Below are 26,520 nucleotides of genomic sequence, written 5' to 3' on the forward strand. Positions count from 1 at the left end.
CTAGACTATATAGTAAAGAATGCAGCATTACAATTAGAAGAAGATTCAATAACAACCCGTGTTAGGAAAATGACATAACTTCGCATGCTCAAAGTACAGAGGGCTTACTGATGAATATCAAAGACTACAACCTTCAGTGTACAGCCTTCAGTGTGGACTGCACCTCAACATAAAGACAAAACCTTCACAACTGGACCAATAAGCAATGTAGTAATAAATGCAGGAAAGACGGAAATTGTTAAGGATTTCATATTAGCTGGACTCACAATCAATGCTTGTGAAATCAACAGTCAAGAAATCAGGCAATGTATTCCACTGGGTTAAAAACCAAAGGAGACATGCTGCTAACTAAGGTGCACCTGACCCAAGCCAGGTTACTTTAAAATGTCTTGTATACATGCAAAAGCTGAAAAAGAAATAAGGAAGACCAAAGAAGAATGGATGTCTTTGAATCAAAATGCTGATTGTGTTGTTGTTGTGTCCGGCTGAGTGGGAAGTGACCCATACCTGACCCTCTGGTGGGTTTTCAGAGGCAGTTAATCGCACGGAAGGAGACTGTCCATCCTTCTCCTACAAAATGCTGGTTAAGGACCAAAAAAAAAAAATCATGGACTACCAAAAGAACAAACAGGTCTGTCTCACAAGAACTAAAGCCAGAATGGTCCTTAGAAGCAACGACACTAAAACTTTATCTCATGTACCTTGGACAAACAGAAGGAAATGATCCTTAGAGAAGGATGTCATGCTTGGAAAAGTAGAGTCAACAAAAGAGGAAGAACCTCAACAAGATTAAGTGTCGCAGGGCTGCAAACACGGACTCAAACATAGCAACAATTGTGAGGATACAAAGGACCAGGCATTATAATGTTGTTGTACACGAAATCAGTATGAGTCGGGACCAACTCAACAGCACCTAACCGGAAAAACCAATGAGCAGATTAAGACTTTCCTAACTATCACTTCCTTCTTTTTCCCATTTCCCCTTCTCTTCAGCAAAGAAAAGAGCTGAACAGAAGACTCCAAAAGGCAGCACGGAATGACAAAGCAAGATATTACAAAGAAATGTGCAAGGAGCTAGAGTCGGAAAATCAAAAGGGCCGAAGTAGAGTCGGAAAATCAAAAGGGCCGAACTCGCTCAGCATTTCTTAAGCTCAAGGAACTGAAGAACAAATTCAAACCTCGAGTTGCTACAATCAAGGTTGCTTTACGCAGAATGTTAAATGATCCAGGAAGTATTACAAGAAGATGGAAGGCATATACTGAGTCATTGTATCAAAATGACTTGGCAGATACAGAAGAATATAATGAAATAGCATTTGAGCCAGAGCCTATGGTGATGAAGGCAGAAGTTCAAGCTGCTTTGAAGGAAATAGCAAAAAATAAGGCCCCAAGAAGAGATGGTATACCAATTGACATATTTCAGCTAACAGATGCTGCCTTGGATGTGCTCACCAAGTTGTGCCAAGAAATCTGGAGAACAACCACTTGCCCATCTGACTGGAAGAGGTCTATATTTGTTCCCATCCCAAAGAAGGGCGACCCAACTGAGTGGGGAAACTACAGAACAATATCATTGATTTCACATGCAAGCAAGATTCTACTGAAGATTATCCAAAAACGACTGGAACAGTACATCAGCAGAGAACTGCCAGAAATCCAGGCTGGGTTTAGAAGGGGTCGTGGTACTAGGGATATTGTAGCTGATGTTAGATGGATCTTAGCTGAAAGCAGAGAATACTAGAAGAATGTCTATCTGTGTTTCATTGATTATGCAAAGGCATTTGACTGTGTGGATCATAACAAACTGTGGCTGACTCTGAGAAGAATGGGAATCCCAGAACATTTAATCGTGCTAATGCAAAACCTATACTTGGACCAAGAGGCAGTCGTCAGAACAGAGCAGGGTAACACTGCATGGTTCAAAACTGGGAAGGGTGTACGCCAGGGATGTGTCCTATCTCCATACCTTTTCAACCTGTACGCAGAGCAGATTATCCGGGAGGCTGGGCTCTATGAGAAGTGTGGCGTTAGGATTGGTGGACGATCTATCAACAATCTGCGTTATGCGGATGACACAACCCTGCTCGCTGAAACTGAGGAAGACCTCATGCACTTACTGTAGAGGGTCAAGGACTGCAGCCTTCAGTATGGACTGAGGCTCAATGTCAAGAAGACAAAAATTCTCACCACTGGACCAATCGGTAGCATCAGGATGGATGGTGAAGAGATTGCGATTGTTCACAGCTTCAGTTTGCTCGGCTCCACAGTCAACACTCTTGGCACCAGCAGCCAGGAAATAAAAAAACGTACTGCGATGGGAAAGTCTGCTGTTAGGGACCTCTCTAAAGTACTCAAGAGCAACGGTGTCTCTCTGGAGACTAAGGTGCGCCTGATACAGGCCATGGTCTTTGCAATCACTTGTTATGCATCAGAGAGTTGAGTGGACAATGACTAGGGAGGATAGGAGAATTGACGTCTTTTAGCTGTGGTGCTGGAGAAGAGTACTGAATGTACCATGGACTGCCAAGAAAACAAACAGATTCATCCTAGAGAGGGTTAAACCAGGCTGCTCCTTGGAGGCAAGGATTCTGGGGCTTCGCCTGACATACTTTGGACATGTTGTAAGGAGAGGTAGGTCTTTAGAGAGGGACATCATGCTGGGTAGAGTAGAGGGACAGCGCAGGAGGGGAAGACCCTCTATGAGGTGGATTGATTCAGGGACTGGGGCACTTGGGATGGGTGTGTCAGAGGCAGTGAGATTGGCACAGGACAGAGCACGGTTTAGGGCTGTTGTACATAGACAGGGCTGCTATGAGTCGCAAACGACTCGACGGCACATAACAACTACTATCACTTCCTTCTTTTTCCCATTTCCCCTTCCCTTCAGCAAAGAAAAGACACAAAGTTGTCAGATTTTGAGCTAGAGAGACTAAATGCACGAGACAGGGACCCAAGTTTGATTTGGAAAAACCTCAAGTGTGCAGCCTCCTCTGCTTTTAATGACAAACTTATAAGAAAACCTCAGGTATGTAGCCAAAAGCAAGAAAAGAGCAGCGCAATGAATGCCTAAGGCCAAAGTGCAGAGTGGTATTCAAAAGAATTGGATGTCTTGTCCACTTTACTTTCTGCCTCTCCTTTGTTTACCTATACTTTGTAACTGTCCTCCTAAGTACCAAAGTGCCCCAGAGTCACTCTCCTAAAGGCAGCTAGCTTCTCCTCCACTACTAAATGAATGAAAAATATGTACAACTATTAGTAATTTCAGATTAATTCAAATTAGTCTCTGTTCTCAACCTATCTGGGAGGGACTTATACAACAGGGTGCCTTTTTCTTTTCCTCCCACTAGACACTATAATTGGCAGCTCCATACCCCAGGGGATTAAATAACAATTTCTTGGGGAAAACACTGGATCGGCAGCTGCCACTGAAGATCTTCACGTTCTCAGATTCTCCTGTACTACACACTTTACTTTACTTCCTCTGCCATATATACTGGTGATAATGAGAAAGATGTCTAATTCTTCTCATGAATTTTCTTGCACAAAAAAGAATCCTTCAATCTTGAATCTAAAGTTTAGATACTAGAGTCCCTATGAAAACATTTTAATTTTAAGGTGGTAACAACTTTCTATTCTAGTGATTATATTATATAGCATACATGACTGGTTATATAAAGAAGGGGGAAAATCAGAAATAGTTCTGTCATGGTCTAAGGATTCAAAATAGAGAGATGGTCTATGAAATATACAAGGCATTTCCAAGTGATGAACTGTAGTACACTGTTATCTTTTTTATTATTATTAGTATTTCTTAGTTAACTAAAAGATCCATGGCAATATAAGCCCTACTTTTCACACAGTTGTTATGTGCTGTAAAGTCGGTAGCTGACCGTCCAGTGGGTTTTCAATGGCAGTAAAACACATGGGAGGAGACTGCCCATCTTTCTCTGGTGGAGCAGCTGGTGGATTAGAACCCCATGCCTTCAGGAATACAGTGCAGCTTCTTATCACTAAGTCACCAGAATTCTTTCCAGGTGGAATTACTGGAAAAAATTAAACTTGTGAGCCCCTGAGTTTATGATGTTTGCAGACTAAACTGTGAAAACTTTTCAGATTCTGCTTCTAAACACCTTAGAAGAGGAATAATCAGTGGCATGGAAGAAGCAGGACAAGGCAATAACAGTACTATTCAGCTACTATTTACAAAGCCTGAAGCAAGAAACCTATTTTTGTTTCAGCTTTAAGACAGAATGTCAAAATTTCCTCCAAAAAACAAGGAAAACATGCTATACAGAAACACACAATAGAGGCACAAAGTTGGCTAAAGGAAGGGTCAACAAACCAGAACAAAGAATAGCCTCAAGGGTTTCAGAACTTTAAAAAAAAATGCAACCAAAACAGATATGGATGGTATTTAACCAGACCTGTTTTAATATTACCTTTGCAAAACAAAGTATATCAAAGTAAATCAAAGACTAAAATTTCATTTCACAATGTCCCTACATTCTTTGTCAGCTCAGTGACCTATTCTTCCCCCTTTAAAAAATAAAAGGCTTGGAACTAGTACTATTTAGTCATCTACTTCATCAGAATGCTCTGCCCTCTCTCTGCTCTAAGCTCTCCACTACTTTTCCCCCCTAGTATTGATTATTTTATTTTTATATAGAAGATACACATACATGAGCGAGTCTAATGGGTACATACATGAATGCATGAAAACACTTATTTTATATGCATAAGAAAAAAAATCTAAAAATTGTGCTCTCCAGATTGTCAAATAAGGGTACCTCTTCACTACTTCCAAAGTATTCAACAATACGTGCTTGTTATAAGCTATGCTAATACAAGAAGTCTCCTTTTATCCCTTCCAAACTACTATATACATAGAAAGCAGATGAGGCCTAAGTTTCAATTTTACAAAGCAAACATACCCCATCTAATACTGTCAAGTAATACACAATTTTTCAAACTCTTATTCCCCAGAGAATGAATAACGAAAACTATTTGAAAACACTGATAGCTATTTTCTACTTGAGTTTTTTTAGATTGTTATTTGAGTAATCATGCATCATTTCCTTTCCAAAAGCTGTCCACGGCTAACAAAGTGTCACTTACTGGCAAAGACGGTAGACCAAATTTTCTCAGTCTTCTATTCTCCAAAGCCTTAGTGTCATGTTTTTAATACAAGAGAAGATGCAATCAGCTGCAAAGTCTGCCAAATTCCCATCCTACATCCCCCAGAACAGTCTCTTATCTCAAACTCTACTTTTCAAAATGTACTTAGCCATCAACCCCCAGATACTCTGTACAATCTAGAAAGAACTCTTTATATCACATCATCTCCTAAGCCCTTTCAACCTCTATAACTCCATGTTTAACAGAGCACTGAATACACATCCCCTAATCTAGCTCTACACTACTTAAACAAGTTTATCTCACACAATTCCCAGAAATGAATACTTTATAAATACGTTAGAGGACTCTTCTGAAGGAAGCAGGAAGAGGATACAGAGCACTGAGAGTGGACATCCCTCCCACATCATGCTGGTCCTTCCACTATCAGTCTCAGGCTCATGCTTCTAGCCCCTGCGCATGAATGCATGGACTGCTCTCCTTCTGAAGAAACTCTCCTATACAAATAATAAATATTCCTGATCCAAGTCCCACTTTCTCCAGATCACTTACCGCTGGCACTTCAGTCTGCAGATGCTCCTACATGAACAGACTGGACATCATAAACTAAAGGTCTTCTGGGTAGACTGCTTTGGGTCATGTCAGTTATTGATATCATTATAAATGTGTTCCCCGCTAGAGAATAGGCGCTCAGAGGAGGCTGTGCCATTCTCCGAGCTGTGGGCCAATAGTAAGCGTTTTTTTGTTTTTGTTTTTTTTCTTTTTTTTTTTTTTTGCGGACCCCACCCGTTTACCTCTTAACGGTTTCACGCCCTCTTGAACTCTCTCTTCAAAGTTCTTTTCAACTTTCCCTTACGGTACTTGTTGACTATCGGTCTCGTGCCGGTATTTAGCCTTAGAATATAGTAAGCGTTTTAAGACCATAAACTGAATGAATGAAAAAAAGATATTATGTCCAAAGAGTTTTAGCATAAAAAAAATGTTATAACTAGGATATGGTTCCAAATAAAGCAGACCACAGAAACAGAGAGGGAAGGGTAAAGTAAGTGGAGACATAAATGGAGTTGAACTCACCATGAGTTGATAATCCAGAGCTGAACTTTGACCATTAAAGTTGAATGAGAGCTACATGTGATCTAAGACAGTGTCTACTTTGCACTTGGGTAAAATTTTTCACAAGTCTTTTTTTAAAAAGACTAATAAAGTCATTGTTATTAGTTCAATTTCAATTCATGGTGGCCTCACCTGTGCACAGCAGAACTGCTCTAAAAAGTTTCAAGGCAAATGTGGAAACAAATCAGCAGGTCTATCTTCTGAGGCCCTGCTAGTTAGGTTCAAACCCCAATCTTTCAGCCACCCATGAAGAAGTTAAATGTAGGAACTTCTTTACTCCATTTTAAATTACAAAATCGAAATACATTATATCATTCCCTTTCCTCTCCAATACCTCTCTACCCAGAGAATACAATCTTCTAGAGACAGACACATGGGGTATGCACACCATCCTAAATTCCTATCTGAAAAATAACAGTTCTTAGCCGAGAATTCATTAAAATAAATTAGAAGAAAAATTCCACCAAAATAGAGATGATCTCCAGCAAAAAGAAAATTAACCTCACTACCAAAATATGCTTTTTATAATTATAAATTTTCATTCAATTAGAGAATTCACAAGAGTCCACTGAATAAACAAGTGCTAGAAATAAAAACTGGAAGAAAAAATTGAGAGGCAGAAAAGGAAAACTTTATATAATATAGAGTAATGTTACTGCATAAAACTCAAAACTTGAAGACACTTTAAGTATGTAAAAAATAAATTGCTAAATAATCAAAAATTAATATTCCTTCTTCATTCCAAGAACTGTAAAACATGTTGAAGAAATTTCAGATGTATGGCACACAACAATGGACTGTGTGCTGTTCCTAAGGATTATTCTAACCCTTTAATATTTCAGTCACTATTCCCTACAACATTCACTAATCTCCTCTTAAAAGCAATAACAAAACACCTAGTACTTTTGAAATGCTAGAATCTTATTCTTCTACTTATATGTGCTCATTTGTTTGACTCCCACCCCCTAAAAATGGTTGTAAATTTAAACACAATCCAATCCGATAATTCCAATTTCCCCTTCTAGTTCGCATTTTATCTAAATATTCAAGACATGAGATTTCAATTGTCATACTTAAAAAGTTTTTTAAAAAATGTTAAAAAAACCCCAACTAAACAAAATACATTATGCACTATTTTGGAAGGCAGGTATCTGAAATATATGAACAGCAAGCCTACCCTAAAATTAGTGCCTCATCTGTCCAACACCAAGTGCAATTAGAGTTGAAGACAGGACAACTTCCTATATAAATAAGAGTTTAATAACAATGAAGCCATCTTCACAAAGAATCTCTTTAGGAGGCAAGTAAACTCATACTCAAAATGCCTTCAGTTTTCCTACCAAAAAAAAGCAGTCATCTTCTTTCTATGAGCATACAATGTCTCCCTTCTCAGGCAAGAAAAATTTCATGTGGGAAAGCTAATCAAACGGACCAAAGCAGTGCTCAGCTGGTCTCTTCTGTAATACACAAGTTTGAATGAGAAAGTTTCTTATACTCTTTGCTAACAAAGAAAAGACACCTAACTATGAATTATAAATTTTTTTAAAGTGCTCTCAAAAAATTAAATGATGCAGTAATACACTTTTCCCTTCATTACAAAAACAGCAAATTACGCTATTTTTATCATTTGTGTATTCTCAAATTTTATCCTATAACCTTTCAAAGAACAAGATTATTGCCACATTGTATACAACAATCATTTACAGATTTCCTCTAATATCTTTGAGGTAACATACAATTTATAATCTCAGGACATGTTAACAAGGTTTATCTAATGCATGCAATCCCGGTGGGAATAAAACCATTTACAAGTTCTATTTAGATTTTAGAAATCCTTTGAGAAAAGTATGTAGTACATTCTAGTTATACTGTTTCTAGAACATCAAAAATCTCTATAACCTATTTCCCTACCGTTTTCCTTTAGAACCAGCTGAGTTGAATCTTATAACTTCCTTCATCAAAAGATAAGACTATCATGACAGAAAGCTGAATGCGTTTTCAGCATATGCAGGAGCTTACATAAATTAAAACTTCTAACTCACTTGAGAGAAGTCCTTTTAACACGGAGGTTAAACCACTCAGGCGCTAACCAGAGGGTCAGGGGTTCAATGCCACTAGCAATTTCAAGGAGGACGACGTGGCTGTGCTTGCTGATAGAGATTACAGTCTTGGAAGTTCGACAGGGAGGTTCTACTGTCTCATATGGCTGCTTCTTCTTGTTGTTAGGTGCCATCAAGTCGTAGAAGACTCATCGCGACCCTATGAACCAAAGGCCTGAGCACTGTTCGTACACAGTTTCCAGAGGCAAGGCATTTCGGAAGTGGATGTCACTCCTGCTTCCAGCATAGGGCTGCCAGGAGTCAGAAACCAGAAACCACTCAAAAGCGGTGAGTTTGGCTTGAATGATTTCTAAAAATGAGTCCAAACAGACTGAACTAGGGGGTGTAACTCAGTGGTAGAGCATCTGACTGCAAATAGATTGAATTAGCATTATTTGTAGTCATATGAGGAGGAAAGTGAAGAGTATAACTTCAATGGATAACCAGGATTAAGGAAAAGACTTTAAAAACCATAAAAAAAAAACAAAACACCATAATGCCAGAACTGAGTAGGTACTTCTTTCCATTCCCTTAAGTAAAATAATTTTTTTGAAGGTAAATAGCAATGATAGATAAGAAAGTTACACCCACAAAGGGACGGACCTCCCGTTCTGAAAGGAGGGAAGGCCAGTAAAATCACTTTTACAACAAAGTTTCTCTAATGCAGGTTCATCCAGAACCCTCTTTCCTTTACAAATAAGCACTGCTATCACTGACATTCCCATTCTGACTGAGGCTGAAGGGCATTACAAATCACTTTCTTTTCCTCACCTTGCCATCTGATGACAAACGTTGTATCCTAACAAAACCCAAGACTGGCCTACACAATTTTTTGAAAGCAAATTTCTTAAGACAACTTTTAGAGTAACTCATAGTTTTTTAAAAAAACTTCCTTCAGAAATAAACTACTTCCCTAAAGAATTCAAACCTGACAAAAAAGTACTGTAAATTATCAAAAGAAAACATGAAAGAATAAAGTTGCAATGTTCATAATGTCAGATCTAAAAACATGCATAAATGCTTGAAATCTCAGCTTCCTTTCTCCTATCAAAATGTCCAAGAACTTTTAGATACATTCTTGAAACATACTAAAGCCTCTTAACAAAAATCGACGTGAACTGCAGAGAGCTAATGTGAAGAATTTGATGGCTCAGTGCAAGAAGTTCGGAAGGAAGAAAATTATTTAAGGAACTACACAGTAAATACCTTTACTAAAGAGATGTATTAAAACAAATGATCCCTTTCTACTACACAGTCCTCCCTAAGAACACGCTGCTTACAATTTAACCAAGCATAACCGCCAAGAATTTCTAAACCTGTGCAGTAGGCTTGTTCACATAGTGGCAGGCTCCTCTACTAGTGTCTTACAACGAAAAATGAAATACATCATCTACTTAAAAGTTTAAACTCAATTTTATCAAACATGAGCTTACTGATAGCCAATGTAGAAATGGTATTTCATGAAATCTTCAAGTTATAGCCTAGGACAAGGTTTTCTCTGTAAATTGTTTCCAATTCTCAGAGAGGTAGGGATTTATTCAGTTACCCCAAAAGGGGGTGGGGACAGATATTTTATTGACAGTTTTTCTAATTTTAGTTCACATTGAGGAAAATAGACAATTCGTCAAAATTGAGTAAATACAAATGCCAAATGGAAGATTCTGCAAGTTTACAGAGAAAATTCACAATACTGTAGCATTGTACAATAATGACTACTGGCATACTACATGTATTTTCTTCTCTACATAAAATACCATTACTTTTCCAAATAAGAGATCTTGCCTCTCTTACGCTAGCTCTTGCATGAGATCGAGAGTAGGCTTCAAGCACTCTGACGTGTATCTTAAGAACAGCACCTCAAGTGAAGATGTCTGATGTATGTGTTTAATCCTTTTCGCTTTTCTGGCAATTCTTTTTTCCCCTGACTGATCTGATTACAGCGCAGGCTCCTTCCTCCCGTCGGAACACCAGAGTTGTCGCTCTCAACTAAGCACAGGCATCAAAGTCACCTCGTCTACTTTCCTGTTTCAACGCAGACACTCGCACCAATGAATAATGCACGTGTGTGTACAGTCCTGCCATCTCTTCCCCCAGGCCCCTTCTTTGCAAAGGAAAAAAGCAGGAGAAATGCAGTCATTTGCATTTCAGGCAAAGGAAATAACTGATTTTTTTTTTTTTTAACAAAGCTAGTTTTCTTTTTCTTTTTAGGAAGATCATGTACTCAGCTGATGGCTATCCTGCGAGCCTCCCAAGTGAAGACCGTCCTGGCGCCCCAGCCGACCATCAATGTGCTCTTAGCTGGAGAGGCAACGTCCACTCCGACCCAGACGCGGTCAGTGCCGCTGACCGGGACCATCCCCCCCGGGCGAGTGTCCACTGAATCCCGCGTGGAGGGGTCGGCAGGCCCCGGTAAGTCCTCGAAGGAGAGGCCGCAGCGAGACACCCGAGCCGCTCGGCCCGGGCCAGCTGCCGGCCAGCTGCGGGGTCACTCCTCGTGGGCGCCGCGGCCATGCGATCTCCGCGGCCTCGGTCACTTCTCCGCTTCGTCCACTCGGTCCGGGGCCCCGGGCAGCCCCCGCTCCGCCGGGCAGTGCTGGGAGGACGTGTTTGGGGGGACGTGTCCAGCGGAGCGCAGGCGGAGGAACAGGTGGGTCAGCGCGGCCAGCGGCGGCGTCCGGACACTCACGGGGCGGCTGGACGGGGACAAGTGCAGGGCGGACGGCGCTCCGGGGGGTGGCCACTCGGGGGGGCTGCGGGCCAGCAGAGCGGGGACCCCGGACAGGCCGGGAGCAGAAGACCCGGGGCGAGCGGACACCGGGGACCGGGCACCGAGCAGCGGGCACCGAGCACCGGGCAGCGGGCACAGAGCACCGGGCACCGAGCACCGGGCACCGGACGGCGGACACCGGGGACCGAGCACTGAGCACCGGACGGCGGGCAGCGGGCACAGAGCACCGGGCACCGGACACCGGGGACCGAGCACCGGGCACCGGGCACTGAGCACCGGACGGCGGGCAGCGGACACCGAGCACCGGGCAGCGGCCACCGGGTACCGAGCACCGGGCACCGGACGGCGGACACCGAGCACCGGGCAGCGGGCACCGAGCACCGGGCAGCGGACACCGAGCACCGGGCAGCGGACACCGAGCACCGGGCAGCGGACACCAAGAGAGCGGACACCGAGCGGAGGGCTCGGGGGGTCGAGCGGCGCCGGGCGGGAGATCAAGGCCGTGAGCGCGGCCGGGCGGCGGGTCCGGAGCGGCGGGAGCCCCGACCGACACCCACGGCCGCGGAGCCCGGAGGCGGTCTCCGGAGGCGGGATGCGGCCGGGCCGCTCGGGTCCCCGCTCGGGTCCGCGCTGCTAACTGCTGTGGCGCAGAGGGGAGCGGGAGGAAGAGGAGGAAGAGCCGGCGGGACGCGGCTGGGGATGGGGCGGGGGGTGGGGAGGGCGGGCGCGGCCTGCTCCGTCCCGGCGAAGCCTCCGCTCTCTCGTAGCGGCTCAGCCCGGCTTTCCCCGAAGCCCAGCCCCGCACTACTCACCCGCCTGCCGTGCCTCGCTTTTCCCGTCGCCGACTCCACGCGCCGCCGCGTCCGTGCCGGAGCCCAGGGGACGCGCGTCGGGGGAAAAAACTCTTCCTGGCCGGGCCTGATCGCTCCAGCGAGTCCGACCTTTACGGCTGAGAGCGAGGGAGAGACTCTCAGCTTTCGGTGGGTTCCACAGCCAGACGGGCCACCATCTTACATTAGGGTAAGACTCCTCCGACCTGCGCTGCGCAGGCGCACGCCGAGCCGGCCGGGCGGGGCGGGGGAGGGGCGGTGCGGCCGGGGCGGGCCGGGCGCCCGCGGCATGCTGGGAGTTGTAGTTCTCTCGGGGAGGACGCCCCGCGGCGGCACGCCGGGAGTTGTAGTTCGCGTCGCGAGGGCGGCCCGGGTCGCCGGCCTCACGTGGTTGTCGAGCTGCCGCCACCTTGCATCGTGTGTTGCTGCTGCCTGACCGACCCGCGTGTGCCTCGCCGCTGACCTCTCGCCGGCGGTTTCCGGTCGTGGTTCCGTGACCTCTGTTAGCGTTACTGAGTGCGGGCGCGGAGGACGCCTCTCGGGGCCCCGCCCCCCTGGAGGTCTCTAACGAGGCGGGACGCGCAGGTGGACAGGGAGGGGCGCGGGGTTGCACCTGGAAGCTCAGGTGGCTTCTGCGTGCGCGGTGTGGGTCGTGAGGCTTAAAGTTCCTTCTGGTCTTTGAACTTTTAGGGGGAGCTGTGGATCCTGTCGTCCCTGTACGTCTCCCGGGAAAAAAAATTACCCTAAATCGTCCAATCGAAACACCCAGTCGTGCAAGGCTGCCCAAAAAACCAAAGACCCATGCCAGCTGCAAAAACTAGCGCTGTCAGTGTGGGAATTTTAGACGGACTGATGCGAGTAATCGTCAACTTGAGAGCCTTCCCTGCAAACTTCTAAGAGCCAGAGTCACAGGCTGTGCACCTTCTGCAGAAGGTGAGCGTGCAGTCGCTGGGAGCGCCCCGGGGGTCCTCCACCTCCAAACTCCATCTGTTCGCTGATCGCTGCCTCTTGCCTATTAGAACGCTGCTGAAAGTGGGGTTGGTTTTTGTATTGTGTTTTTTGTTTGTTTGTTTTTGCTTATTGCGTGTATTTGTCAAGCATCAGCTCATCCTGAGCCCAGCCCCGTCCCTAGGCATTGGTGTAGGACATGGAGCGAAACAGACAGACCTCCTGATTCCGATTGCAGTGCAGTGGTGGAGAGAAGAGGCAGTCACGTGGACAACACTTGAAAGCGGTGCATGCTTTTGCATTCAATAGGGAATAATCTGAAAGCTGGAACAAGTGGAGAAGTCGCGTGTATCTGACCCTGATTTCATGGGAGAAGCTCTCATGCCGCTCTTGGTTTTGTTCTTTGAGTTTATTTCTTCACCATCAAGCCAACAAGAATTATAAGATGAGTCATTAAAATGTGTGATGAAGCCACAGATTTGAAATTATGGCATCATTGTGGGTACTCCTAGCGAGGAAATTCGGGAAGTCCTTTTTATTATCCTCTACAGGTGTGGACAGAAAGTGATGCTACCAAGCCAAAGGTGGATGATTTTAATCTGTGGCCTTCAGGCCTGGTTTTCTTTCTTTTTGGTCAAACATTCTTCTAAGAGCCTGGTTTGCCCATTTGCTGTACAGAGGTAACTCGTGGCTGCTGTGATGCTAAACACTGTGACACTTTTATGTCACATGTGTTTGGTGGAGCTTCCTGATTAAAACAAGCTTGGAAACAGGAGTGGCATCCACTTCTGAAATAGTTTGTCTCCGGAATCCCTATGAACCTGGAGAAATGATGAAAGTTATACAAGCGTGCAGGTCTTTCTTTCAGAGGGTCTTCTATGACTTGACGGCACTTACCACCACTTGTGACTGCCTAAGCATTAAAATAGGTAGGCTGTGTTATTGGTTTGTAATGTCATGTTTCTTTTATTTGAAAGCACTTACCAGTTTATTAGCTGACCAGATTACCAAAAGGATCATTGTGGACACCTTAGTTGTTCCTTTTAATAAGTCTTTTGAGCTAGTCTCCCCCCTTTCTAACACCTGCCCCCTACAAAATGTATGGTCTTTTTCTTCATCCCTTTCTCGTAGAGAAGAGAATTTGAAGGGCCACAGGGAATTGTGTTTTTGTAGTGTTTTCTGAGAGAGCTCATGAATCAGAACTTCCATGCACATGGTGCTCTATTTATCAAGATACTATGCAGTCAATTTATTTACCTGCTAGAGCAACACACTACTTAATAGTTTTACCGTAACCACACATATAGATCAGCTCATTGACTGAGTTGAGATTGAGTACTTCTGTGCACCATATACGCAGCTCTGGTAGCCTGGGGGATAAGGATTTACACTGCCACCCCAAAGTCAGATGGTTGGAACCCACCCACTGCTCTGGAAGAGAGATGAACATCTTCAGTTCATCTTTTAAGTCTGTACAGTTTATAGCCTCTGAACACCTGCTTGTGGATAATCAGTTCCGATTTGACTGCAGTGAGCTGTTGAGTTGTTTACACTCTAGGATTCCACAGTCCTCAGCGTGGTGATTGGAGAGTCAACTGAAGATCCAGAGAACACAGAGAAGCTGCCGCACCTTGGAACCGTTGTGGTCACACCATTGTAACTGAGCCTGATGATGAATGCCAGCTTGGGATCTGCAAGCTCGTAGACTTTACTTGCTGGCCTGGCCACTCGAACCTCAGTTCTATGCGTTTGTCAAGAGGACTTGTGACAGTGCTTAGTGCTTTCCTAGATAATCTTCCTCTTTGCCTGTAGACACATCTAAACTAACTTCTTTCTCAGGTGCTTGATTTTTAGTACTACAAAATTCATTTCTTTTTTTTCTTAAGGTTGTCTGGCACAACTAGAACCTTCTTTTCTCTTTGCCATCTTTCATGGTTCCAGCCAGCAAATACTGAAAAAGGTGACCTGCTTTTTTCAGTGTGTTTTTCATTTTTTTGTAGTTATTATTAGCAGAACCCAAGCTGGAATTTGTCATCAGGATCAAAATAATGAAGAGAACAAAAAGCACCCTGTCCTTTACTGAAGATTAGAACCATAGTAAGAATGGGAAGAGTTCTGAAGCATTACTACTCCAGTCATTGTTAATCTTGTCTTTTCTAACTTCCCTGTGTAAATACTGTGTTAGGCTAGGTTCCCTAGAGAAACAAAACCAATGAAGTTTATATATAAAGCACCAGGGAGGTCAGACCTCAGGAGAAAGCTGTCTGGGAAGGCCAATGAGTCTTAAGTCAAGGACAGGCAGGCTGGCTGGCAGGCTGCTGGCTCTGGAGAATACAGGCTTTTGAGGCTCACAAGTCCTAAGGTTGTGATGAGATAGTCGGTCCCAAACAGCTGGCTTTGGAGACCATCAAGTCCAAAGTCAGCAACAATGGCAGGCCACTGACTCAAGTCTGGAGGCCATAAGTTAGATAGCCTGTTGCAGATTGGACAGAAAGCTCCCTTGTTTTGCCAGACCAAACATACCTAATGCTATCAGCAATCCTAAGGAGATTTCCCCTTCAGTAGATAAGGCTGATGATATCTTACCAAACTTCCTGTCATTCTGACTCATTAACATCATGTTGTTGTTGTTGTTGTTAGGACTTAAGACTTGAAGTCTCAAGTCAACTCTGACTCAAGCGACCACATGAACAACAGATTAAATCTTGTTCTCTCTGGTGCCACCATCATGATTTCCACCTTGCTCAAGAGTATTATTGCAGTCCTTGTGTTAGTCGTTCTCCTTGAGGGTCATTTTCTCTTTCACTGACCCTCTTTCCCAAGCATGATGTCTCTTTACAAAGACTAGCCCATCTTGACAGCATGCCCAAGAAAGAGGAAGTTTCACCATCCTTGACTCTAAGGATCTCCCTGGTTGCTCTTCCTTCAGGACACATTTGTTTGTTATTTGGTCAGTCCATAGGATATTGGATACTCTGCCAACACCATGGAAGTTAGCATTAACATCTAAGAGAATTTATAACACCTAAGATAGTTACATTATAGTGACAATCATAGGTATATTGACAAACGATATTAATTATCACCCATAGTATTTCATTGTTTTAGTGAATGTTGAAATGTCTCATATGCTATTGTTGTTATTTACCATTGGGTTGGACGTGACCTATAGTTGACCCACCAGCAGGTTTTCAGAAGCAATCAGTTGAATGGGAAATTGCCCATCCTTCTCCTGTGGAGCAGCTGGTGGATTTGAACCGCATGGTTTCAGGATTGCAGCACAACTTCCTACCACTATGCTACCAGAGTTCAATATTATCCTGAAACGAAATTCAGAGACACTATCTAGGGAACTCTGGTGATGTACTGGTAAGAAGTTGTGCTGCCAACCCAAAGGCACACAGTTCAAATCAACAAGCTGCACTGAGGGAGAAAGATGGTCAGTCTCCTGCCATGCTGTGTACAGCCTCTGAAAACCCTCTGTCAGCTATGAGTTGGTTCTGATTTGACAGCACAAAACAACTATGTGTGTATGTATGTGTGTGATTTTTTACAAATAAAAATAATGCCTTATTTATAGTTTAAAGTCATCAAAGAAAATATTAGCTACTGTCAAGTTGACCCCAACGATGTGCAATGGGATACGTCTCTGCCCAATCCTGTGCCATCTTCACGCTCACTGGCATGTTCAAGTCCCTTGTTACAGCCATTGTGTATGTTTAATAACTACCAACCTTGGAGGCTCATCTTCCAGCACTATATAAAGCACTATTCTTCTGATCTGCAAGATATTTATCAACTACTTTTCAGAAGTAGATCAGAAGATCTTTCTCTTTAGTTTAGAAGCTCCACTGAAACTTGTCTACTACAGGTGCCCCTGCAGGTGTTTAAAATACTGGTGACAATGCACACAATGTTTATTGCAGTTTTGTTCACAGTAGCAAAGAGATGGAAGCAACTCAAGTGCCTATCAATCAACAAATGGGTAGAAAAACTATGGTACATCCACACAATGGAATATTATGCAACACTTTGAAAAACAATGAATTAATAAAAGATTACATAACATGAGGGAGCCTGGAGGACATTATGCTGAGTGAAATATCTCAGTCACAAATGGACAAACACTACATAACACCACTATTATAAAATAGGACATATGGGGGGAGAGAATGGGAAAAGAGTGAACACTGCATTATAATGAACACAACAATACAACAGATGAGGGGAGAAACTGTCCAAAAAGAATGTCTAATTAAACATTATATGTATAACAATAGTCCGGAACGAGGAGTGCATTGCAGGGTGGGCTGGGGGAGGGCAATGGGAGGAAGAAAATATGCAACAATAATAAAAACTTTTTAAATTTTAAAATACTGGTGACATACCTTCTAGTATTCCAGTATCATGTAAGCCACCAAGAAAAAACTGCCAGATGGGTAGTAGATAAAGTCATTTATCATCAGATGATTTGTATTTCAGTATATAAATGCCCAGGAACAGCTAGGCTAGAATACAATCAAGTCATCATTTGCTGGCACTTATCAATAAAATCCACAGGAACATGGCAGCTATGAATATCAGCTGACAGTGATGTGCTTGAGCCCCTGATGTGTCTTCTGTGCTCACGATAGATGTTACACTGTGTCTTCACGAGATCCTGAAAGCCAACCAAACTAAAAAATGTGTTTGTGCTCATATTTAACATGAAGCCAGATTTTAGGGTCAGATAATTAAAAACATAGTTTTGTAGGAATTCAAAACAGTTCTTCATTCTTACAACAACCAAAAAACCTGAACCCATTGCAGTGAGTAAACAACAACCAAAAAACCTGAACCCATTGCAGTGAGTAATTCGCTCCCCCACTTCAGCAATCCTAAGGAGCGAGCAGAGCTCCCCGACAGCATTTCCAGTTAGAATCCGAATGATTCATCTTCCTCCATTGCAGTGGCTGTCATTTGGCAGCCGAGCCGCTTAACCACTGCACCACCAGACTTCCTGCACCTTGCTCCCCTAAAATGTCCATGGTGCTTTCTAGGAGTACCCAACAGTAGGGAGCACTACCACAACTACTGAGAATCATTCACTGATAGAAACCCAAGAGTTAAGTCCTGACATATGCTGCTGCTGCTGTTATGTGGCTTTGAATTGCCTGTGACTCATAGTAACCCTGTGTACAACAGCTCTGAAGCCTGCCCCTCACCTAAGCCAGTCTCACTGACTCTGACACCTACACCCATTGCCCCTGTTATTGAATCAATCCATCTCACCCAAGGTCTTCCTCTCCTGCACTGTCCCTCCACACATCCAAGCATGGTGTGCTTCTCTAAGGACTGGTTCCTCCTGGCCACGTGTCCTCCTATGTGAGACAGCTTCAAAATCCTAGCATCCAAGGAGAACCTTGGTTTCACCTTCTCCAAGACTCTTCCAACAGCACAACTCAAAGGCATCAGTGTTTCTTCTGTCATCCTTAGTCATTGTCCAGCTCTCTGATGCATAGCAAGTAATTGCGAAGACCATGGTCTGGGTCAAGCACACCTTAATATCTAGACTGACATAACTGCTTCTCAGTACTCTGGAGAGGTCCCTGACTATAGATTTTCCAGTGCAATTTGTCTTTTGATTTCTTAACTTCTGGTGCCAAAAGTGTTATTGTGGAGTTGAGCAAGCTGTAATTGCTAGTAAAGTCAATCTCTTCTCCATCTATCATGGTGCTGCCAGTTGGCCCAGTGGTAAGATTTTTTTTTTCTTGATGTTGAGCTTCAATCCATATTGAAGACTATAGTCCTTGACCTTCTGCAGAAAGCAGTTCAGGTCCTCATTTTCAACAAGCAAGGTTGTGTCAACTGCATAACAGGTTGTTGATGAGTCTTCCTCTAATCCTGATGCCACATTCCTCATGAAGCCAGCCTCCCGAGTGATCTGTTCTGCATATAGATTGAAAAGGTGTGGAGACACAACACATCCTTGGAGCACTCCTTTCCAGATTTTTAACCATGCAATATTGTTGTTGTTGTTGTGGGTTTTTTTATTTGTTTGGTTGGTTGGTTTTTGGTTCTGATCTGAGGATTGTTTTCTGGTCTGAGTATAGGTGGTGCATTAGCACAATCAAGTGTTCTAGAATTCTCATTCTCCTCAAGGTTGGCCACAATTTGTTGTGATTCAAACAGTCAAATGCCTTTGCATAGTCATTGAAACACAGGTAGACATCCTTCTGGACATATGCTAGGTCACCAACTAATTAGTGACCTCCACTACTCTCTCCTACCAACATTCCTTTACTACACTATATTACCAACCCTCATCTCAATCTATCTATACAAGTGTCTGTGTGTATATAGAGGGAGAAGGATGGGCAGTCTCCTCTGGTGCAGTTTACAGCATCTGAAAACACTGGAGGGTCAGCTACAACTGCTAGTTGGGTCCAGCTCAACAGCTGTGAAAGAAAAAGAATGTGGGCATAATTTCGTGCAGGCTTGTCTACATTGTATTTCATTCTTTCTTTGGGCATGACATCAGGAGACCTTGGCAAAAGCCATCAGGCTGGAAATAGTGGAGCAAGGAGGATCCTCAACAAGATGGATTGACTCAGTGACCGCACCATTGGGGTAGAGCACGTGAGAGATTGTGGGGCTGGCTGGTGCAGGATAAGGCAAGCTTCAGATCTGTTGTTCATAGGTTCACTATGAGTTGTAGTCGGCTGGAGGGCATCCAAGGATAGCTCCCTTACCTTTCATTAAATGTTAACTAACATTTGCCTGGCTTGCTTAATGGTCCTCGTGTGGAACTCTGCACCTATTCACCCAGCTCATCCATTCACTCCCACCTTTGTCCTGGGCATTATGCTCAGTCCTGCTCGGCAAAGCAGTGCTCAGACAGACACCGTGCATCCTTGCGGAGCAGAGGAGGCAAGAGGAAGTAACCAGTCCCTGGGGAGTCAGCGCCAAGCAGAGCAGCCCCACGTGGGTCAGTGCTGCGCTCTGCTCCCTCAGGTTTCCAGTGGCTGAAGTCCCCCTGTGACTGGATCCCCAGGCCTTTCTACAGAGATGCCCAGAGGTGCACTTGACCTTTCCTCTTAGCTCCCAACACATTAGTCATTTCTACTGCCCAGGGACTCCAATGTTAAGCAATGACACTGATGTTCTTGTGTGTCATACAACTGCCCCATAGGGTTGCCAAGGCTCCAGTCTTTGTGAAAGTGGACAGCCACATCTTTCTTCCACAGAGAAGTTGATAGACTCGAACCACCGATCTGTTGGTTAGCAGCTCAGCATTTAAATATAATTCTTCTCATATGTGATTATAACTGGTAGTGAGAACTATGAAGGTGTTATGAGAAAGCTGAGAAAGGGAACATAATTTAGATTGACAGGAGAGAGGAGGACAGTGGGCAATGTTGAAATCTCTGAAGAGTGGAAGAAAACACAATTTCAAGGAAAAGCAAGGGTTGCACATTCACGATCAGGGAATGTGCCCATCCTCCCATGGAGCAGCTGGTGGCCTTGAACTGTGTGCCTTCGGGATTGTAATTCAGCTTCTTGCCACTCTATGTGACTTTTTAAAAATTCTATTTTTGTGTTTTCTCAAATGGGATCTGACTGGTACAGTAGGAGAGTGTCCCTCCTTCTCCAGCAGAGCATCTGATGGATTTGAACCGCTCACCTCTGGGATTGCAGGTGCGGCTTCTTGTGAATAGGCCACTAGAGTTCGCCTTTATGTGACATATTTCAGTATTTGGTGAGGTGACCTGAAATCATAACTCCCAATATCTGTGAGATCTGCCTGTACTGTTACTTATTATTTTTCCAAGATGCATTCATTGATGGATATTTCCCTGTGCTGCCAACACAAAGACACACAGTTTGAATCCACCAGCTACTCCATAGGGAAATGATGGGCCCTGGCTATTTACTGCCTCAGAAAATTCACTGAAGGGTTGATTATGAGTTGGTTCCTACTCAACAGTATACAACAACAACAACAACAGCAGCACACATTGATTGCATCAGGTGCACCTTAAAGCTTAAAGGCCATCTCCCCTCTTTAGCACTTTGGAGAGTTTCTTTATAGCACATTTGACCGATGGTGCATCTTCTCAAAGCCATAATATTTTCCAGTGGCTTCATATGCATGTGACAGTTGTGAATAAGGAAGACTAAAAAAAGAATCGGTGCCTTTGGACTGTGGTGTTGGAGAAGAGCACTGAATGTCCCATGATCTGTTCAAAGGACCAAACAAACCTGTTTTGGAGGAAGTGCAACCAGAGTGTTCCTTAGAGGAAAGGATGGTGAAACTTTGTCTCACATACCTTGTGCATGTGGTTATAAGGGGCCAGTCTTTGGGAAAACACATCCTGCTAGGAGGAACTGACAATCAGCAAGAGAGAAGATCCTCTTCTGTCCAGCAACTGCAGTTACAGGTTAAAACATAGCAGAGATGATGAGGATGGGACAAGATGGGGCATGTTTCCCTCCTGTTGTTCATAGAGTCAGTATGAGGCATATTCGATGTGGTGGCACCTAACAACAACAGTAACAAATACTGCTTCTGTGGTAATGAGCATTCTTGAAGGTGTTTGTGTTTAATAAGAAGACAGGAAACAAGTAAACCGAAAAACTAAGCAAATAAAACTCTACTTATATGTCGTCAGTCTGTTGTTGTATGCTGTTGAGTTGGCTCCAACAGATGGAAACACTTCCCAATCTTGTGCTGAAATAACTGATGAAAAGAAACATTAAGAGAGGACTGGCCTGAGATTGGAAAGACTCTCTGCAGAGGTGACTTCATCTGAGATTGAAAGGGTTGGAAGAGAGGTCTGCTGGGTGCCAGGCATGAGAAAGAGTTGAGCATATTCCAGGCATTGAAAGGTAGTCAGTGAAATTTGGGCTTAGGACAAAGGCGGAGAGGTTGGGGTATGTGTTAGAGAAGAAGACAGAATCCAGTTGATGTGGGGCTTTGTGTTTTGTGTGCATTTTACTCTAGGCAGAAGAAAAGATCTTCAAAGGAAGTAATGACAAAGCTGAGGTCATGGTTGTCATTTGGAGAATGAATCAGAGATGGGTGGGCATGGAGGGACCAGGTAGGAGGCTGTTGTGGATGTGCAGCCTGGAAACCCAACTCATTGCTGTCAAATCAGACCCAACTCACAGCTGACCCTCCAGAGGACTTTCAGAGGCTATAACTTGCATGGGAGGAGACTGCCTATCTTTCTCCTTCAGAGCTTCTACTTCTTATCAAGTATTAGCAAGTTGGAAGCAATCCAGAACTGACTCCCCTGAGGGTTCTTAGAGGCAATAAATTGCATGGGAGGAGATTGTTGCCCATCTTTATCCCATGTGGCAGCTGGTGGATTTTAACCACGTGCCTTTGGGTTGGCAGCACAGCTTGGTACTACTAGACAACCAAAACTCCCTACAACACTGTCGTTAGGTGCTCTTGAGTCAAGTCCAACTCATATTGACCCTGTCAGCAACAGATTTGTATCTTATCCTATCATGTGCCATCCGCATTATCTCTGACATACTCAAACCCATTGCCTCAGTCACTGTGCCAATACCTTTCCCTGACCCTTCACCTTTCCACGCATCATGTCCCTCTCCAAGGAATAGCCTTTCCTAGCAACATGCCCAAGGTATGTGAGGTCAAGCTTTGTCATCTTTGCCTCCGAAGAGCGTCATGGCTGCACTGTCTCCTACACATACCTCTTGGGCAGTCCAGGGGGTATTCAGTACTGTTCTCAAGTGAAACAGCTCAAAGGCATCGATTCTCCCATCATCATTCTTAGCACTCTTTGGTTCTCTTAACCTCTTCGTTTTGAGTTAAGTAATTGATCCGAGTTAGTTCAGTGAGAACTCTTGACATGTATGTAGTGGCCACCAGGAAGCAATGCTCTCATCCCCACTGATGTTGAGAACAGGTGGGTGATGACCAAGATCTTCCTGCTGTGCAGAAACAACAGCGAAACCCACATAGAAGAGATCCGAACTAAGAGGCAGAGAGGCTCCTTAGATATGTCTTGAGCCCCACAGTCTAGCCTCAAACTGGACATTTAAAAGCCCATAACATGCCTCTCCTTTGCTCCGTTGAGTTAAAATTCCCGTTACTTATAACCAAAGGGTCTGTCGGATACCAATAAGCTACAGCTGCATGGCTGTCTTGCACATGTCTCACTGCCCCACTGGAGCTCAGCGCAGCTGCCGATGCCACACAGTTCCCGGCTTCCCACTCCAGCCTTGGGTCAGGCTCTCTTCTGTGCCCTACGAGCCTGGGGCAGCCTGAAGGTGTGCGAGTGAGTGTCCACACGCAGGGGAAACCTCAACAGGCTCTGAGAACCGCCACATTCGTGGGCTAATTCCAGACGTGTCCCACATGACAGCTCAGAGGGTTGTACAAGAGTTCAGCTGGCATGCAGCAGCAGCCTCTGACCTCCACTAACTCCACAGAAGGGACAAGTCCCCGTCCACAACCTGTGAGGCCAGACACGTCCCCACACTCAGTTCTACCAGTTCTAGAACCAGCCAGCCTTCCCAGGGAACGGCCAGGCACCCATCCTAGCAAGTCCTTCGTCATGGAAAGGACAGAAGATGGGTTGAGTCAAATCCATTACTCAGGTCTGTGATCCAGGCCACCTCCTCTCATATCTGAGTCAGTCTGCACCCCCAAGTGCAAGGGTGTGTACCCGCTGGGAAGAGGAGGCAGTGGGAGCAGAGTCAGCATGAGGCGAACATCTCACTAAAGCACTCAGCGCCAGGCCTTTAAGAACACATTTGTCTAGAGAAGAGAAGAGAAGAGCTTTGGCACCTTGAAAATGCCAGTGGATACCCCACGGTGATGCACAGAGAGGGAAGAGGTGACAAGATGCCACTTGATGGAGATCTGCCACTGCTATGGGCTCCTCCATGTGGCGTGGCAGACAGTAGAGGCCTCAGGATCTACTGAAGCAGGTCTAAGAAGGAGAAAAAGGAAACGATTAAGAGTTAGGGAGGTATGGATGCAAACCTCACGTCCCATCCCATCCTACTTACATGAGGATCCCCCAAATAAGCCATTTATTGACTGGTGGTGGGTGTCCGAATTTAACTGTGCTCTCATTCACTTAGCAAAGACTTGTTGACCACCTACAGTGTACCAGGAACCAATGAGGTTATGCTGGACTGCGAGGCGAGTGATCACCTTTTGCACATGGGTCTACTCTCTCTCCACTCCTGGGTGCAAGATCACCTCTCTTTCTGTAGATGTCATGAAGAACCTCTGCCCAGCTTTCTCATGATGTCTCATCATTTCCAAGGTCTAGGCTCTTTGCTCCCTCTCCACCAAGCTATCTATGGATAAGAGGATCTGAAATCTGCAGCTCTGCCCTGGAGACTCTACATTCTTCTTGTAGCTCTGCCCTTCCAGATGCCTGCACCCAGCAGTGTCCATTTGCCGGGCAGAAAAATGATCAGACACTCACCCTGTGAGAGCTCTGATCACCTCGTCAAGAAGAAAGGCCAGTTACTCAACCCCTAGCAAACCCCACTTCTTGCATCTCTGGCCTCATGGGGAGACCAAGTCCGTCAAGGCCCCCATCTCTTAGGAGCCCACCCTCTATGCTCATTGCTGTCTGAGGCCACCTCGAGCTGAGTGGTAGCAGTCCCCATGCTGCTGGATTGTCATCCTGGCTTCTGTGTCAGCCAGGCTTCTTAAAAACAAGAACAGAAACAGATCATGGCTAATGGAAGTCGAAGGTACATTTATTAGAAGGCTGCTGGATGACTCATGGGGTTGGCTGGGGAATGGAAAAGCAAGCTTGGAAAACAGGAAGGGACAAGGGCACTGGCAGTTGTGGCAGTCTGGTTAGGAAGGCTAATGGCCTGGCATCTAGACTGTACCCTCTTTCACGGTATGACTGCTGGAAGGCCCCTGTTGCACCCGTCTGTTGCATGGCACCAGCAGTGAAATCTGATTGGCCTTAACTCACTCTAAGTTCTATAAATAGCATCTGGATTTCCCAGTCTAGATGATATCCCCATACCTTCACTGTCCAGAAACATGGAGGAACTTGGTGGCATGCCAACTCACTACCCTCTTAACTACGCTCTTCATTAATCCCACCTGGCTGAGTGATAATCCTGCAGATCTCTGGATGAAGAGTTAGAAAAATTAGGTTTCACCATGACAGCAATGGGCTTGTGTGTGTCAGAGACTGTGAGGATGGCACAGGATGGGGCAGGGCTCAGAGCTGTTCATAGGTCACTCTGAGTCTTACTCAACTTGATGGCTTCTAACAATAGCAACATGGATTAAGGTATATTGTAGACTGAATTTTATCCCTCTGAGGTAACAATCAACTTGCCGAGGCTATGATTTTCAGTATAACATAGTCATCCTGCTCTGTTGTTGTTATGTACCATCGAGTTGCCTGTGACTCAGAGACCCTATATGTACATGAACTCTGAACCCTATCCTCTCCTGAGCCAATCTCATCATCTCCAACAGACCTAATCCCATTGCACCAGTCACTAAATCAATCTATCTCCTCCAGTGTCTTCCTCTCCTGTACGGTCCCTCCATCCTTCCAAGCATGATGTCCTTTACCAGGGACTGGTCCCTCCTGGCCATGTGCTCAAAGTATGTGAGACAGAGCTTCAAAATCCTTGCCTCCAGAGAGCAGCATGGTCTCACCCTCTCCAGGACAGACTTGTTTGTTCTCCTGGCAGTCCATAGTATGTCCAACATTCTTCTCAAGCACCACAACTCAAAGGCATCAATCCCTCTTTATCATCCTTATTTATTGTCCAGCTCTCAGATACATAGAAAGTAATTGCAAAGACACGGCATCTGGATCAGGTGCACCTTGGTCTCCAGACTGACATCATAGCTCTTCAGCACTCCAGAAAGGTCCCTGACAGCCAACTTTCCCAATCCAGTGTGTTTGGATTTCCTGAATGCTGGTGCCAAGAGTGTTGACTGTGGAACCAAGCAAGCTAAAGTTATCAATAATCTCTATCACTGCTCTGTCCATCATGAAGCTACCAATTGGCCCAGTGGAAAGAATCTTTGTTTTCTTGATAGTGAGCTTCAATCCATATTGAACACTATGATCCTTGACCTTCTGCAGCAAACACCTCATGTCATCTTCCGTTTCATCAAGCAAGGGTGTATCGTCTGCATAATGCAGGTTGTTGATGAGTCTTCCTCCAATCCTGATGCCACACTCCTCTCCACAAAATCCAGCCTCCTGAATGATCTGTTCTGCATATAGATTAAAAAGGTATGGCGATTGGATGCATCCCTGATGCACACCTTTACGGGTCCTGAACTGTGCAGTATAGGTTTCACATGAACACAATTAAGTGTCCTGGGATCTCATTCTTCTCAAGGTTAGCCACAATATGTTGTGATCTGCACAGTCAAATGCCTTTGCATAGTCAATGAAACACAGACATTCTTCTGGTACTCTTTGCTTTCAGCCATGATCCATCTAACATTGGATATGATGTCCCTAGTGTCACAGCCTCTTCTAATCTCAATCTGCACATCTGACAGTTCTCTGCTGATGTACTATTACAGTCGTTTCTGGATAATCTTCAGCAGGATCTTTCTTGCTTAAGTGTGATATTAGTGATACCGTTCTATCATTTCCACACTGTTGGGTCACCTTTTTTTGGAATGGGAATAAATATAGAT

The 26,520-nt window shown here is 44.6% G+C and overlaps 1 protein-coding gene across 3 annotated transcripts in view; it reads right to left on the bottom strand.

Annotated features, from left to right (window-relative positions):
• CNOT4 (CCR4-NOT transcription complex, subunit 4) overlaps positions 1-12,130 on the bottom strand; it is a 147,995-nt gene extending 135,865 nt beyond the window's left edge. For all 3 annotated transcript variants that reach the window (XM_006887144.1, XM_006887146.1, XM_006887145.1), the window contains exon 1: positions 11,886-12,130. The gene's annotated coding sequence lies outside the window, so the exon portion shown is untranslated. The remainder of the gene's footprint in view (positions 1-11,885) is intronic.
• Positions 12,131-26,520: the final 14,390 nt, after the last annotated feature.

The sequence above is a fragment of the Elephantulus edwardii genome, unplaced genomic scaffold (genome assembly GCF_000299155.1).
Source record: "Elephantulus edwardii isolate Elephantulus edwardi_28Jun2011 unplaced genomic scaffold, EleEdw1.0 scaffold00055, whole genome shotgun sequence".
In the NCBI taxonomy this organism is placed as follows: Eukaryota; Metazoa; Chordata; class Mammalia; order Macroscelidea; family Macroscelididae; genus Elephantulus; species Elephantulus edwardii.